Source organism: Crinia signifera, unplaced genomic scaffold (assembly GCF_055691185.1).
Source record: "Crinia signifera unplaced genomic scaffold, ASM5569118v1 HAP2_SCAFFOLD_109, whole genome shotgun sequence".
Taxonomy (NCBI): Eukaryota; Metazoa; Chordata; class Amphibia; order Anura; family Myobatrachidae; genus Crinia; species Crinia signifera.
In genome coordinates this window covers 412,533-429,457 of record NW_028142003.1, presented here as the reverse complement: position 1 = coordinate 429,457, position 16,925 = coordinate 412,533, and the positions used below count along the sequence as shown (strand labels likewise).

At 39.3% G+C, this 16,925-nt stretch overlaps 1 pseudogene; it reads left to right on the top strand.

Moving 5' to 3' along the window:
* The first annotated feature begins 2,289 nt into the window (after positions 1 to 2,289).
* On the top strand, positions 2,290 to 16,231 carry LOC146052157 (uncharacterized; annotated as a pseudogene).
* Positions 16,232 to 16,925: the final 694 nt, after the last annotated feature.

Here is a 16,925-nt window from a genome sequence, read left to right as displayed (position 1 = left end):
TTTGAGATAGAGTGGAGAGAGATAAGCGATCCAAAGGTAACATTGACACAAAATATCATTAAGAATACAGAATAATAGTTCTTATTGTTTTCTGCATATACTTGTTATTTATTCATTCAGGAGGAGAGAGTATAGAGCATAAGAAAGACTTCAGTATAATTTTTATATTTTTATATTTTTTTTAAAAAGCGCTAGTTTTATTTTCCAATAGTACATAGAATAATATTAGATGTTCTAAATTAGTAAATTCGTCCATAAGTATTTCTAGTCTTATCTGTAGACAGATAGTATCTTGACATAAAATTATAATAGTAATTAGGAGGATAGAAATAAAAATAATAATAATAATAGCAGTGAAAGAATTATAATAATAATCGTGGATAATACAGAGAGACACGTAGTAAAGAATATATTAATAAAAAATGCGTTTTTTGGGGTTATTCTTATCATCACCATTGAATTTCACTCTTTATCTTTTTATTATTATTATTGTGTTTTAGTTTAAGAGGTAAATGTATGGTGGAAATATATGGAAATATAGTAATACCTGTACTTTTATACAGCTACGAATAGCTCATTACTTTTATTACATGAATCAGAGTTAGTAACCAAATGTATTTTAAGTCCATGGGGGCCGGGGGGAATTTCATCTGCAAACCCACGGTGTCATGGAGAGATTGAACTCATCCAAGCATCGTGAGTAGATGTCCTTCTCCCCGGTCTGCATGGAGTGAGTGGTGCCAAAAATAGAAACAGAAGGAATGGGTGATGGATTGAAGTAATATCGAATATTAATCCATGCAGGTTAAATCTAAGGCTTCATTTAGACCTTGTGGGTAAAGTGTGTCTAGTTTAAATATCCAGGAGGTTTCGGCTAGACATAGTTTGGTAAACCTATCACCTCCTCTTTTAGTGATAGGAATGTGTTCTATGGCTGTAATGGTCAGACCAGAGGGGTCACTGTCATGAAATTGAGAGAAATGACGTGGGATACTGTGATTTAAAAACTTCTTCAGAATATTAGTCCTATGTTCCCTGAATCTGGTTTTAATGCTATGTGATGTCCTCCCCACATATTGCAGTCTGCAGGGGCATTCTAGGGTATAAACACAATAAATCGTATCACAGTTCATAAATTGTTTTAGTACGAAACTTTTATTGTTAGAGGATGATGTTATGTTGTTAGCCTTATTAACCATATGTTTGCATGTCAAACAAATGTTTTTGTTACATCTAAAGTTCCCTGGAGGTCTATTTGGAAGCCACATATTTTTAGATGTCAGTGGTAATGAAGGTAATAGACTGGGTGATATCTTGTCTTTTATGTTCCTATTCCTTCTAAAAACTATCTTTGGCGTTTTTAGGATACCTTTCAGGGTTTTATCGTAGGTAAGGATCTCAAAGTTTTTTAAGATTATTTTCCTTATGTTGTGGGATTCATTATTGAATTTGGAAATAAATGTTAATGTTTGGTACTCGTTTTCTTTATTCTCCGTACATTTATTTTCGTTCTTATTCTTAAGTAGACTTTCTTGTTTTACTAGAGCTACTGTTTTGACTGCTTCTGTAAGAAGTGTATCAGGGTAACCTCTTCTTTTAAAATGGCCAAGCATTGTTTCTGACTGGGACTGAAAATCAATGTCCTTAGTGCAGTTTCGGCGGAGACGCAACAGTTGATTTTTAGGGATGTTGCGAATCCAGGGTTTATAGTGCCCACTATTGTAGTGAAGATAGTTGTTTGTGCCTACTGGTTTTAAGTAGTTAGTTAAGATGAGTAATCCCTCATGAATTGAGAACGCAATATCCAGGAAGTTGATGGAGGTGTAACTAAACGTGTGAGTGAAGGTGAGGTTAAAGGTGTTGTGATTGAGATAGTTGACGAATTCGTGAGCCGTTTCTTGACCTCCTCTCCATATAATGAAGAGGTCGTCAATGAAACGGCCATAGAGGACCAGATTCTCTCTATATGGGCCGCCCCATATAAGTTGTTCCTCAAGGCGGCCCATATAGAGGTTGGCAAAACTAGGTGCAAATCTGGTCCCCATGGCCGTTCCAAGTAACTGGAGGTAGTGGTGGTCCTCAAAAATAAAATGGTTATGGTGAAGGATGAAGGAAATGGAATCTAAAATAAATTGTTTGCGTGATGGAGAGATAGAATTATCCTGATCAAGGTAGTGATTAGTGGCTTCAATTCCTTGGGTGTGTGGGATATTAGTGTAGAGTGCCTGGACGTCCAGTGTGAGGAATGCCCACCCTTCAGTCCAGGACAACTCATGTGTAAGGTTAAGGATGTGGGTAGTGTCTTTCTATCTCAATCACAACACCTTTAACCTCACCTTCACTCACACGTTTAGTTACACCTCCATCAACTTCCTGGATATTGCGTTCTCAATTCATGAGGGATTACTCATCTCAACTAACTACTTAAAACCAGTAGGCACAAACAACTATCTTCACTACAATAGTGGGCACTATAAACCCTGGATTCGCAACATCCCTAAAAATCAACTGTTGCGTCTCCGCCGAAACTGCACTAAGGACATTGATTTTCAGTCCCAGTCAGAAACAATGCTTGGCCATTTTAAAAGAAGAGGTTACCCTGATACACTTCTTACAGAAGCAGTCAAAACAGTAGCTCTAGTAAAACAAGAAAGTCTACTTAAGAATAAGAACGAAAATAAATGTACGGAGAATAAAGAAAACGAGTACCAAACATTAACATTTATTTCCAAATTCAATAATGAATCCCACAACATAAGGAAAATAATCTTAAAAAACTTTGAGATCCTTACCTACGATAAAACCCTGAAAGGTATCCTAAAAACGCCAAAGATAGTTTTTAGAAGGAATAGGAACATAAAAGACAAGATATCACCCAGTCTATTACCTTCATTACCACTGACATCTAAAAATATGTGGCTTCCAAATAGACCTCCAGGGAACTTTAGATGTAACAAAAACATTTGTTTGACATGCAAACATATGGTTAATAAGGCTAACAACATAACATCATCCTCTAACAATAAAAGTTTCGTACTAAAACAATTTATGAACTGTATACGATTTATTGTGTTTATACCCTAGAATGCCCCTGCAGACTGCAATATGTGGGGAGGACATCACGTAGCATTAAAACCAGATTCAGGGAACATAGGACTAATATTCTGAAGAAGTTTTTAAATCACAGTATCCCACGTCATTTCTCTCAATTTCATGACAGTGACCCCTCTGGTCTGACCATTACAGCCATAGAACACATTCCTATCACTAAAAGAGGAGGTGATAGGTTTACCAAACTATGTCTAGCCGAAACCTCCTGGATATTTAAACTAGACACACTTTACCCACAAGGTCTAAATGAAGCCTTAGATTTAACCTGCATGGATTAATATTCGATATTACTTCAATCCATCACCCATTCCTTCTGTTTCTATTTTTGGCACCACTCACTCCATGCAGACCGGGGAGAAGGACATCTACTCACGATGCTTGGATGAGTTCAATCTCTCCATGACACCGTGGGTTTGCAGATGAAATTCCCCCCGGCCCCCATGGACTTAAAATACATTTGGTTACTAACTCTGATTCATGTAATAAAAGTAATGAGCTATTCGTAGCTGTATAAAAGTACAGGTATTACTATATTTCCATATATTTCCACCATACATTTACCTCTTAAACTAAAACACAATAATAATAATAAAAAGATAAAGAGTGAAATTCAATGGTGATGATAAGAATAACCCCAAAAAACGCATTTTTTATTAATATATTCTTTACTACGTGTCTCTCTGTATTATCCACGATTATTATTATAATTCTTTCACTGCTATTATTATTATTATTTTTATTTCTATCCTCCTAATTACTATTATAATTTTATGTCAAGATACTATCTGTCTACAGATAAGACTAGAAATACTTATGGACGAATTTACTAATTTAGAACATCTAATATTATTCTATGTACTATTGGAAAATAAAACTAGCGCTTTTTAAAAAAAATATAAAAATATAAAAATTATACTGAAGTCTTTCTTATGCTCTATACTCTCTCCTCCTGAATGAATAAATAACAAGTATATGCAGAAAACAATAAGAACTATTATTCTGTATTCTTAATGATATTTTGTGTCAATGTTACCTTTGGATCGCTTATCTCTCTCCACTCTATCTCAAATAAAAGTGTTCATGTCCCTTTAAATGCTGTTACTCCATTATAATTATACAGCGTAAAGCCTGTTAAGATTTTTTATCCGGCAATACTACCTCTCATATTGAAACCAATATATATCTTTATGTCTTTTATTTTTATTCTAAATTTGTTACTTATATTGTTATACAAGGTCTGTATACTGATACTGGACACACATGTATCAAATTACTACCAATGAGCCTGTTGCTGTAGGGAATACTTTGATTGGCCAGAACGAGTGTCATATATCTCTTAAATACCATCCACCAAGTTAGCACACTTATCCGTCTTGAAAAAGTCTCCGCCCCTGAGACGAAACGCGTCGACGTCACAGGTTACGTCACGTCTGCAAACCCACGTGTTCCTCCTTCTCCAACTGACTTCCATACGGGCTGGTCTGCCGCGGTCTACAACACGCTGATCCACCGTCATCTGGCAGCAGCCGCTGTGTACAAGTCAGCGGTCGAGCTTCTTCTCCCGCTGTGCGGCGTTACATACAAGCCGACTACTCTGGATGTCACATCTCCCACTTCCATCTACAACATCACGGGTAGAGCTTTGCTCCCCGCGTCACCAGGACTCTGCAATCGGGTTGAGCTTGCCACCTGCTCCCCGTTCCAGCATCTATCCATAATCGGGTGAGCCTGTATTTCATCAGAAGCTCCCCAATCCTATTACATCTGCGGAGGGTGAAGTATCTCAACTTATTTTCTGTACCCAGTGCCCATTCACGGCATTTGACTATTATACTAACCAGCTAACTGACGTTGCTATTGGCTGCCTACTTCCATTCATTTCATCCCCCATCTCATTCCATAACTCCATCATCATCATTTCTATGATTGCTACTAACCATTAACCATTCCTAGGAGCTCCCACCAAAGTTTGCAAACGTGACCCCCTTTCTCTTGATGGCCATTTAAGCTACATGATTACTTGCTGCCTGTTTTTATATTCTAATATTGTTATTTTTATATGCTTGTGTATACTCTTTTTATTTTATGTATAAAATATTTTTATAATTTCATAACAGTGTGTCCAGTGTCCATCTGTCCAGTGGTATATTTAACTATTTAAATCCATCTAGCAGCGCAAAGTGGTTTAAAGAACATACATTGTTTTACAGTAAAGTCAAATCTTGTTATACATCAAAGGAGTCACACGGGAGAAAAACCATTTAAGTGCTCAGAGTGCAGCAAGTGTTATACAAATAAGCATCATCTAGTTACACATCAGAGGAGTCACACAGGAGAGAAACCATTTAAATGCTTTGAATGCGCCAAGTGTTATATCCAGAAGGCCGACCTTGTTAGACATCAGAGGAGTCACACAGGAGAGAAACCATTTAGTTGCTCTGAATGCAGCAAGTGTTATACAAGTAAGCGTGATCTAGTTACACATCAGAGGAGTCACACTGGACAGAAGTCATTTACAATGCTCTAAGGACCTGAATGTATCACGTGTTCCTCATGTTCCCTTGTATCCCTGCAATGGGGATTATACAAATGTCTGTGGGGGGCAGCTTTCAGGGCTGGTCACCTGAGAGAGAAATTCAATTGTTGTTGTATTAGGGCACAAACATCTGATGGCACCTTCCACTCTCAGCCACCTGAGACGATCAAATATCACTTTTTACAGCATGCTTATGACTTCAGATGGGTTATCTGTGTTACATTGCTATATTCATTCTGTTTGACTGCAATTAGCATAAAAATAAAAGAACATTCAATTATGACTCCTGATCTCCTATCACTTTAGTTGGGAGATTGGCTGTGCAGAATACAATTGAATCCCTTCAATATGATTACATGTGAGGACATTTTATTTTATGATTGTAACAATTTGTATTATATCAACCTGTCTTGTTAAAGACCAGGGAGGAGAAACATCTGTATTTGATCCTCTGCACCAGTGACTGTAATAAACATTGTGTAGGGTGGTAAATACTATTGCAGGGAGATTATTGGAGGGTTCCTCCAATAATATCTCTGCAATAGTATTTATTTATTTACAGTTTCTTATATAGCGCAGCAGATTCCGTTGCATTTTACAATTGTAATGAGATAAACAAACAGGGTAACAACAGACAGATTTGGAGGTAGGAGGGCCCTGCTGCAAGCTTACAATCTATATGGACATAGGAGGGAAACACAAGGACAGGCACCAGTAATAGCATAGCTTGTAGGTCCAGAAGGGAAGCTATATAATACATAAGTAGAGGGTTTTGCATATGGAACTTATATATGATAGGCTTGCTTGAAGAGGGGAGTTTTCAGGGAATGCTGGAAAGTTTGGAGGCAAGTGGAGAGTCTTATTGTACAGGGAATGGCATTCTATAGGATAGAAGCAGCCCGATGACAGTCATGTAATAGTGAATGGGAGCTGGTGATCCATGCAGAAGAGACATAGATATTGTGCAGAGCAGACATTTTATTTATAAATATATTTACTTATAAATAAGGGAAGCTGCTACTATTGACCCCTAATGCACTAGTCTACAATATTGACCCCTAATACCAGTGGCATAACAATAGCCCCACAGACCCCACAGTCCAGGAGGTGCTGAGTAAGTGTGGGCACCAGGAGACTGCCGGGCTATCTGCATTACACTGGTGCCAGCGCCTGGGACCAATCTTACCTCTGCTGCCAACGGGACCAAAAAATCTACTTGTCTCTTGTCTGCAGTCCCAGCTCTCCTCCTGGCAGGCTCCTGCAAATGAAAATTACCCTCACAAAATGTCCTCCTTCTTACAGCACACACTTTTTGAGGATGCTAGAGGAGGCGGAAGCCTCCTCTATCATCTTTAAAAATAGTCTGCTGTTAGGGGCAGCCACTTTGTGAGGTTCATTTTAATTAACAGAAGCCTGCCAGGAGGAGAGCTGGGACCACAGACAAGAATATCTGCGGGTCCCGGCAGAGGTGAGCAGAAGAGTAAGCAGTGGGGTTAGGGGTTGGAGGAGGGTGGCAGGTTTTATTTTAAGGGGGGGATGAAATTTCTGGTGCGATGACGCCAAATTTATAGTTACACCACTGCCTAATACACTAATATACAACAAACAAGGGAGTGCGGCTAGTGGCTCTCTGAGCTGATGGCTATGTCCCCAGCCCCTCAGGCTGCATAATAGACGCTGGGGAGGAGAAGGGAACGAAGGTGGTGGAGGAAACAGGGTGAGAGGAGGGAGGAAGGTGGCGGAGGAAGCAGGGTGGGAGGAGGGATGAAGGTGGCCTAGAAAACATGGTGGGAGGGGGGATGAAGGGTGGCAGAGGACTTTGTGGAGATGGGAGTTTTAATATACTGATACTGATTATCCAGTTTTCTAGCCACTGTTCAGGGGCAGCTCCCTCTGTTTTTTCTGGGACCCCCACAATTCTGATATTATTGCGGCGTGCCAGCCCTTCCATTTCTGACAACTGGTTCTGCAGCCCTACAACTGCACTTTTTAGTTATTTTACTTGTGCCTCAATCGGGGACTGCCTTTCTTCCATTTTTTATATTATTTGCTCAGTCTCTTCTACCCTCTCTTGAACTTTTTGTACATCTTGTAGCAACAAACCTATTACTGCTTGAGTTTTTTAATTTTTTTCTCCCAATCGGGCTTCACTACCTTTAATTGCGTCCAGTAGTATTTGCATCATTGTCTCTGTAATAGGCTCTGCCAATGCAAACTTTGATAATACTGAGGTATTTGGACAGTGAGTATCGTGTTTCTTTTTCTTTATTCCTAGTCTGGGGATAATTGCTTCTTACAAACCTTTCCAGCTTGGCAGCAGCTGCAGCCTGTCCTGTTTTCCCCATCTTATGGCTCTCACCCAATGACTTACTGGATCAAGTATCACCCTGTTACACACAGAGCTATTACAAAAGGATCCAGAATTTATTCTTGGTTTGGGAGAGATAAAACCACGGATGAAAGAACCTGCTCTATGCGCCTTGAAATCTACAACTTTGTGAGTATATGGTTTAGGGGGAGCACCCCATCTTTTATCATTGGATTGCAGTTTAATGACCATGGAAGTATCATTTGTAAGGCGAATTGATCTGCACATTGGGCCTTATTCTGATCGGTGCGGCCGGATCCGAATATGCGGCAATGACCTTGCGTGCCAAACCCCGCCTTCCATACGGATCGCCAACTCTGTCCGTACGCGGTAAGAAGCTGGCCGAACGGACCGCACGTGTATTTTTCATGGAATACGCCTCCTCCATCTCAGGGAACCTCCCCCATCATTCGATGGTCGCAGGACCGAGTGGTCCACCAGCTCCCGCAACCTCAGACCACACGGACATTTTTCCGTGCAAAAGCAGGGATCTGGCCGGGCAGCTGACATCTGGCGATGTCATATGTCCGCCCCCTACACGTGCGTCACAACTGCATTACCATACGTACGCCCAGCGTTTGCATGGGAACGCCCATGAAACGCGGGGAGTATGCATTTGGTAATGGGCCCAAATAGCCCTTCACGCCCCTCTCCACCCCCTGTTCGGAGTGTAAACAATTCATGCGGGATTTGGCCGTACACCCCGATCGCACATGCGCAGAGACGCCTCTGCACATGCGCAGACAAAAAAATATCTGCGGCACGAACGCACGCGGATATTACCGTACCAACCAGAATAAGGGCCATTGTGTGAGTGTGACTGTAAGGGGGAGGTACCCCGATTGATCTGAAGTAAATAACATCATAAAACTGTTCATACTACAGAATAGAGTGATTGAAACCCCAAAAAAAAGGGTTACACGAGGGGAACGACCCTCTCTCTTTTCTTTTGTTGTTTCATATTCCTCAATAAGAAAAGCACAACGGAGAATTACAACAGGACTCACTGGAAGTCACAGGGGAGTATTTGTCTCTCTTTTCTTGTTTTTTTGTTCCAGCACACAAGCGCCCTTATTCTTATTTCAAAACACTCTTTCCCATACATTGTCCATTGTAGGGAGACTAGGTGGTCTCCTTTTGTTTTGAAAGAATATAGGCAGCTAAGGCGCAGTCTAGAATTTTACCAATAGACAAAATACAAGGTCATTTTCCAGTTATATATAGAAGTGATGCACAAAAATAATTTTTTTTGCCAAAGTTGCACAGCAAAAAATTTTTGCCGTACACAGCCTTCGTAAAATTAGAGGGAACATTGAATGAGGGTGGGTAATATGTGCAGCTCAAAAAGGATTCTAGACTGTCTCTTGTCCAATTTCCAGAGGAAGGTCAGGAGGGCGCCTCCATCAAGGCCAGTGAGGGAGCAGGGATCCCGGCAATGACAGCCCCCAGTTACACCAGGCAGGGAAGCCCTTTTACCCACCAAGAGTGGCCACCCCACCATCCCAGTTCACCAAGATATAAGGTTCAACTTATTTGAAGGCAGGGGTTGCCCTGTGGATGAAATCCATATTTATTGTGGTGGACCGGCAAGGGGTACCTCTGTCCTCTAGGATCGTGGGGGTTCATCAGGGGACCGAGCGCCTGCAGTGCACTTCCTGTTGCCCAGCATCAGTGTCCTGTGTCCAGAGTTTCTGCACACTGACAAGCTGTGCACCACGTGCGGGACTGGGAGGGTGCAGAGAGGACACCGGAACAGACGTCACACGCCTTGGGTCATAGGGGATATCTATTCCACCTCCTTCTTAGCACCTCTGTCTTGCAGCAGCACACCCCATTGCTCCAGACTTCCACCCTACAACATCTGCTCTGAGGTCATGCCCCAAGACTAGCCCCGGCTTCCCTGTACTTGAGCATGCAAAGATTTCTTATGGATTGATTAACAAGTATGGGATGATTGAAACTGTATGGGATTGCCCAAAAGCTACTTACCTTCCTTTGATATAATGGTAAACTGACTTACTATATAATCAGCACCATTAAACAAGCCACAGATAATTATTTTTTAGAGTCCCATTAATTATAAGAATCTTTAAGACATAGTAGATTCTCATAGAACAAAAAAAAGAGTGCAAAAATGTTTTAATCTCTTAATTATTTTATACACTTTTCACATTCTACCATATATTTCGCTGGCTTTTAGCAATTTTAGCATATGTACTAATAAAAGTTAATTTTTTTAAAAAAAAGTATATGTTTGTCTGTAATTATTCCATACAAAATGAGTCTTACACATATAGATTGATCTAGTGAGTGCCCCAAAATAGGAACCCTTTTTCTTTTTGCTTTTGAGATATTTGCTAACCAATTTTAATAATGACAGCTTAACTAGTTAAGCAGTTTATTACCTTATTCCTCCTTTTTATTGGTCATAGTTAGTATAGTAAATTACTCCCTTAAATGTACTGGTTCTCAAAAAGTCCCTTAAGCAAATGTTCAAATCTTAGGGCAAACTGTTATGCCCATGGCGGTCACATGTACTTGTAATAAAAAGTATGCATCAGACAGAAAATAATTATTTAAAATAATAAATTCTAAGTAATCCATTAATCTGCCATATATATCTACTGGTCCAGCATCAGGGTTTAAGAAGTGGCCAACCTAGACATGGTGAGTTCAGTGATATCTTGTATATAGATATATAGATATACATAAATTATATGTATGCATGTTTGTTATTATTAGTAGTGAATCATTGTAGAGTTCCTGCTGATATGTAGAACATCTCAGTGCTGACTCTCTGCCTGGACAATAGGTGACTCCTAAACAAAAGCTTCCATTGGTGATATAACAGGAGGCCAGAGGCTGCTGTGATCTAATTACAATACAAGGTGTTACCCTGCCAGGGTGTAATTAGCATTTCCCATTCTAGTAAGTGACTTGAGGAATATTTACACCTCATTTACAAGACAAGGAGCTGGGCAGGAGGAGCTGCTGTGGTGAATGACTGTATACTAATGTTATGTGACCCTAATTTACATGTCACCTCTCAGTGTAAGAATTCCTGCAGGGCACCCTGGGAACTACTGGGGAGAGATGGGGAGGAGTGACTATAAATAAGCTGTATCAGGCCACTGGGAGCTGATGGAGGAGCTGCTGGATCAGTTACAGTTGGAGAGCTGGGAGGACGGAGGAGTAAGAGAGAGACAGAGGAAGGATCTACAGAGTAAGGTAATTATATTATAAATAAGAAAATACTGATACATGAACAAACCTTTGTAGATATTATTGTACAGATATTGTCTTTTTATCAATGATTAGTCTATATTTGTGATATCTATTGATAAATAACGCACTGCAAAAAACTTTTACAAATATCTAGATATTACAGTATATTACATAATTTTACATTATCATGTGGAACACTGTATGGTAAGATATACTTGAAGAAGTATAAAAATTACTGTGAGTTCAAAATAAATGTGTAAACATATTAATATGAATTTCTAGTTTGTCAGTGACATTGGGGGAAGTTTAATAGCATGAGAGATTCAGAAAGTTAGAGGTTTGGTAAGAAATCTCCAGCGGCAATCATTTACACTGCTAAAGCAGTTTGATTTTACTGTGTTAATGATTGCCGCTTTAAAAAACCTGAAGATTTCTTACAAAATCTCTCACTTACTAAATATCTCATCCTATCAAATTTCACCCTTTGTATAAGCCAGTAATGTAGCAGCAGTAAAGTATTCTCTCTCATTATTGTAGTAATGAAGGTATTCCTTCTTGAATAACCATATGAAGATGCATTTTTATCTATGAGCATCAAACTACTAATTGGATTATGCTGTACAATGGTTTTGTTTTACAAAAGTGACCAATGATTTAACCTTATACATAATTTACCACACAATTAATAAATAAATAATAGTTGAGATGTAGGTCACTATATAATAATCTCAGCATTGAGACCGGTCTGATCCATAAGCTTGATTCTTAATTGCTCTCAAGTAACAAATAATACAATTTGGCAAAATTACCTTAAACCAACTTTTTAGAGTTAGATAGAAGTGATCTCATCCTCACCTTCTTTTATTTTATATTCTTCATATATAAACAAAGAAAACATATACATAGTGTAGAAGTCCATATGCACAGTTTTTTTCTTGTAAATACAGGTCCTTCTTAGCCCAGAGTTTATAGGGAATGGTGTATTCTTTTCTATATGTATGGTATCACCTCCGTGAGACTAGAGACATTGATTGATGCTTACACTCAGCTTACATCCCACAGGGTATCGGAAAACTTATAAAGGTTTCTTTCACACAAATTTTCTCCTTTTTTATGTACTCAGGAAATCATCTCATATGTATGCTTACTTGTACTAGGCCCGGTCTCCTCCTATAATGGTTTCTTTGTGGCCATATGAGACAATCAAGCCAGATTGTACCTCACTAAAAAACTGTTTATTGTTCCATAAAAACACTGTTTATTAAAAATTAGTATGGATAAACACATTACCAGGGAGTCACATAGATGACATACCACTGTACACAGATTCTGCAATCAGATGATAGAAAAACCTGGGGATTGCTCACCAATAGCAGGTCCGTGGACTGTGGTGGGTGACACACTCCTGGAAATAAAATATAAAATAGCAACCAACGCGTTTCAAATAGTTATTAGTCTTTTTCAAGGCATCTAATAGATGACCTCTAAAAAATAAATCACCTCCGATAACAACTCTTCCGATAACAACTCCGATAACAACTCTTCCCTTAACTAGAAGTCTTTATGAAAGGCACTCTGCTCCATATTCAGAGCATATATTGATGCAATAGTCAGAAGTGAATGCCTTAAATAAAGAACCAAAGTATTAAAATGACCCTTTGGGTCCAAATAGGAGTGTTCAAATATACAAGCCAATGAGTTGTGCAATAAGATAGCAGTGCCTTTTTTTTTTGTAGAAGATGAATAAAAGGCATGGGGAAATATGTGGGAGGCTACTGAGGGGTGTGGGGTTTTTAAGTGTGTTTCTTGCAATAATAAGAATATGTCTATCTTCTGCTTTTTATGAATTGTATTGCCATGGTGCACATACGTAACGAGTTCAGACAGTCTACATTTAACGACATTATAATTAAAGTCATGGTGTATATCAGTGGAAAATAGAGCTAAAGAGACCAGTGATTAACTATAACGTAAAACAATGCTTAAACGGGAGGGGGAGTAGTGAAATAAAAAGTAAAGGAAACACTAGGGAAGATGACCAACAGGACATCTGAGTAACAGAAAATGGCTGCTGACTCAAGGACACTGTTATCCGCAACACTATTAGGGGCCATCCATTCCAGATAGGACCACCATGTTGCGGAGGGGGGTATCATAGTGGGACAAGGGGCCATCTCACTCCTCCACTGAAAAGCACCCTTTCATCTACCTTCCAATTGAAAATAAAAGACCCATATTAAATATCTAACTAACTACCCTAGATTGATTAATGAAATCTCCCCAGATATTATTAGATGATTGGGACAATTCATTTCATGGACAGGTAGAGCAAATGCTATAAAAATGAATGTGTTGCTCCCTCTAATCGATCTTTTTTCAGGCTCTCCCTATAACGTTACCCGCACACTCTTTTCAGAACTTACAGAAGACGTTCTTACAATTTCTTTGGTCAGGAAGAAGGCCGTGGGTGCGTCTGAAAATGTTATACAATAGTGCTAAGGAGGGGGGACTTGGATGTAGATGTAGGATGTAGTCTTCATGTAGATAAGTACAGTTGGAATCAGAATTACTTCTCCTTCATTCTGTATCTACATTATTTTGACTCCCACATAATTTGCAGCCTACAAATACACATAGCTCACCAATTATCTCATTCACTCTGGCCCTATGTGACTGATTAGACAAGTCTCATGCATTGCTGTCCTCTCTGCCGACCTTATTCCCACTTTGGGATAACCCTGCTTTTCCCGATGGAAAGGATAGATGTTTTTTCAATTATTGGGTTAACACTGATTTTTTTGTTTATTACCGATATAGCTCACTCATATTTATTCCTATCCTTTGCTGACCTACAGACAAAGTACAATATTCCCACTAACTGCTTTTACCAATTCTTACAGCTCCGCAGCTTTCACACGTCCTTTCATTACTTACACAAATCCTTGACTAGAACTGGACTACACTGGAATCTCTTTGTTACAACCGTTCCTCCTCTAAAGGTCTTTAGCACATTTTGCTCAAAAGTGGTGACCCTACCTACATTTCACACAAATTGGCTTGGGAGAAGGACCTCGGGGTCCAACTTGACCCTGATACATGGGATCAACTAAAACAGAATTTAGTCTCAGCATCCTCTGCAATTTGATATAGAGAAAATACTTTCAGATTATATGTCCGTTGGTATATGACCCCTGTGAGGATATCTCGCATTTTCCCAAATGCATCCAACTCTTGCTGGAGAGTTTGCGGATCGAGAGGCATTCTGCTCCATATTTCCTGGGAATGTTCTAGAATAACTTGTATCTGGAAAGCTTTATATTGCGCATAAGGGAGATAGATGTCCCGGTTTTCCTCTCGTTTTTCTTACTACCTCAAAGCCTCCCAGACATCCCGAAACCAACTCAAAAGCTCATTTGGCATACAATTAGTGCAGTCAAAATTAAAATAGCTTGTCACTGAAAATCACAAACTATTCCCTCTATGACTGCAATATCGGCAGCTATCTGGGATATCTATCATATGGAATACATCTCAAGTATTGTTGAAGATAATACCTCATGCTTTATAGTAATGATGGGGAACCTTTTTTGTGGCAAGGGCCGTTTTGTAATTGGGTAAAATCCTTAGGGGGCCATATATTAAAATGCCACTACAAATTTCACTGCAGCAGCCATCCCACGCTCCGGTGGCTGCTGCTGATCGGAACTCCCAGTCTCCTGCTGCTGCTGCATCCCTCTCATGAGATTTCCCCATTACTGGACTCCGACCCAAAAATTTTCAATAAACAGATTATGCTAAAAAATATATAAAAATTGTAAATGACATCAACATATTTAAAATGGTATATAAATATACATAATGTTTTATATATAAAGTAACCCTATTACAGTGATAGTAAAATTAAAATAGTATAGCTTTTAAAATATATATTTTTTCTTGCAGGACAAATAAGTAACAGGATTTGTAACAGACGCCTTGGAAAGCAACACAACAGTCAGATCAATCCACCTACACCATTTCTTCCTGCGAATCTGGGGGACTCACTAAAGCTACTTTCATTTTATACATAGGAGAAACCTTCTGCAGCTAATTTGTTTCTCATCTAATACATGATGAGTCTGACAGGAGAGAGACCACATCTGTGCTCTGAGTGTGACAAAGGCTTTACATATAAATCACAGCTTCTCATCCATCAGAGGAGTCACACAGGAGAGAGACCACATCTGTGCTCTGAGTGTGACAAACGCTTTACATATAAATCAGATCTTCTCATCCATCAGAGGAGTCACACAGGAGAGAGACTGTTTACATGTTCTGAATGTAGCAAGTGTTTTTCAGTAAAGTCACATCTTGTTAGACATTGGATGATTCACACAGGAGAGAAACCATTTAGTTGCTCTGAATGCAGCAAGTGTTTTACAAGTAAGCGTAGTCTAGTTACACATCAGAGGAGTCACACAGAAGAGAAACCATTTAGTTGCTCAGAATGCAGCAAGTGTTTTACCAGTAAACTTAGTCTACTTACACATAAGAGGAGTCACACAGGAGAAAAACCATTTAAGTGCTCTGAATGTAGCAAGTGTTATATCCTGAAGGCCGACCTTGTTATACATCAGAGGAGTCACACAGGAGAGAAACCATTTAGTTGCTCTGAATGCAGCAAGTGTTTTACAAGTAAGCGTAGTCTAGTTACACATCAGAGGAGTCACACAGGAGAGAAACCATTTAAATGTTCTGAATGTAGCAAGTGTTTTTCCCAGAGCAGCAACCTATTTAAGCATCACAAGATTCACACAAGAGAAAAAACATTTAAATGCTCTGAATGCAGCAAGTGTTTTACACAGAAGTCTGACCTGATTACACATCAGAGGAGTCACACAGGAGAGAAACCATTTAGTTGCTCAGAGTGCAGCAAGTGTTATACAAATAATCATCATCTAGCTACACATCAGAGGAGTCACACTGGAGAGAGACCATTTACAATGCTCTGAGGACCTGAATGTATTACGTGTTCCTCATGTTCCCATGTATCCCTGCAATGGGGATTATACAAATGTCTGTGGGGGGCAGCTTTCAGGGCTGGTCACCTGAGAGAGAAATTCAATTGTTGTTGTATTAGGGCACAAACATCTGATGGCACCGTCCACTCTCAGCCACCTGAGACGATCAAATATCACTTTTTACAGCATGCTTATGACTTCAGATGGGTTATCTGTGTTACATTGCTATATTCATTCTGTTTGGCTGCAATTAGCATAGTAATAAAAGAACATTCAATTATGACTCCTGATCTCCTATCACTTTAGATGGGAGATTGGCTGTGCAGAATACAATTGAATCCCTTCAATATGATTACATGTGAGGACATTTTATTTTATGATTGTAACAATTTGTAGTATATCAACCTGTCTTGTTAAAGACCAGGGAGGAGAAACATCTGTATTTGATCCTCTGCACCAGTGACTGTAATAAGCATTGTGTAGGGTGAACCCTCCAATAATATCCCTGCAATAGTATTTATTTATTTATTTATTTATTTATTTACAGTTTCTTATATAGCGCAGCAGATTCTGTTGCACTTTACAATTGTAATGAGATAAACAAACAGGGTAACAACAGACAGATTTGGAGGTAGGAGGGCCCTGCTGCAAGCTTACAATCTATAGGGACATAGGAGGGAAACAC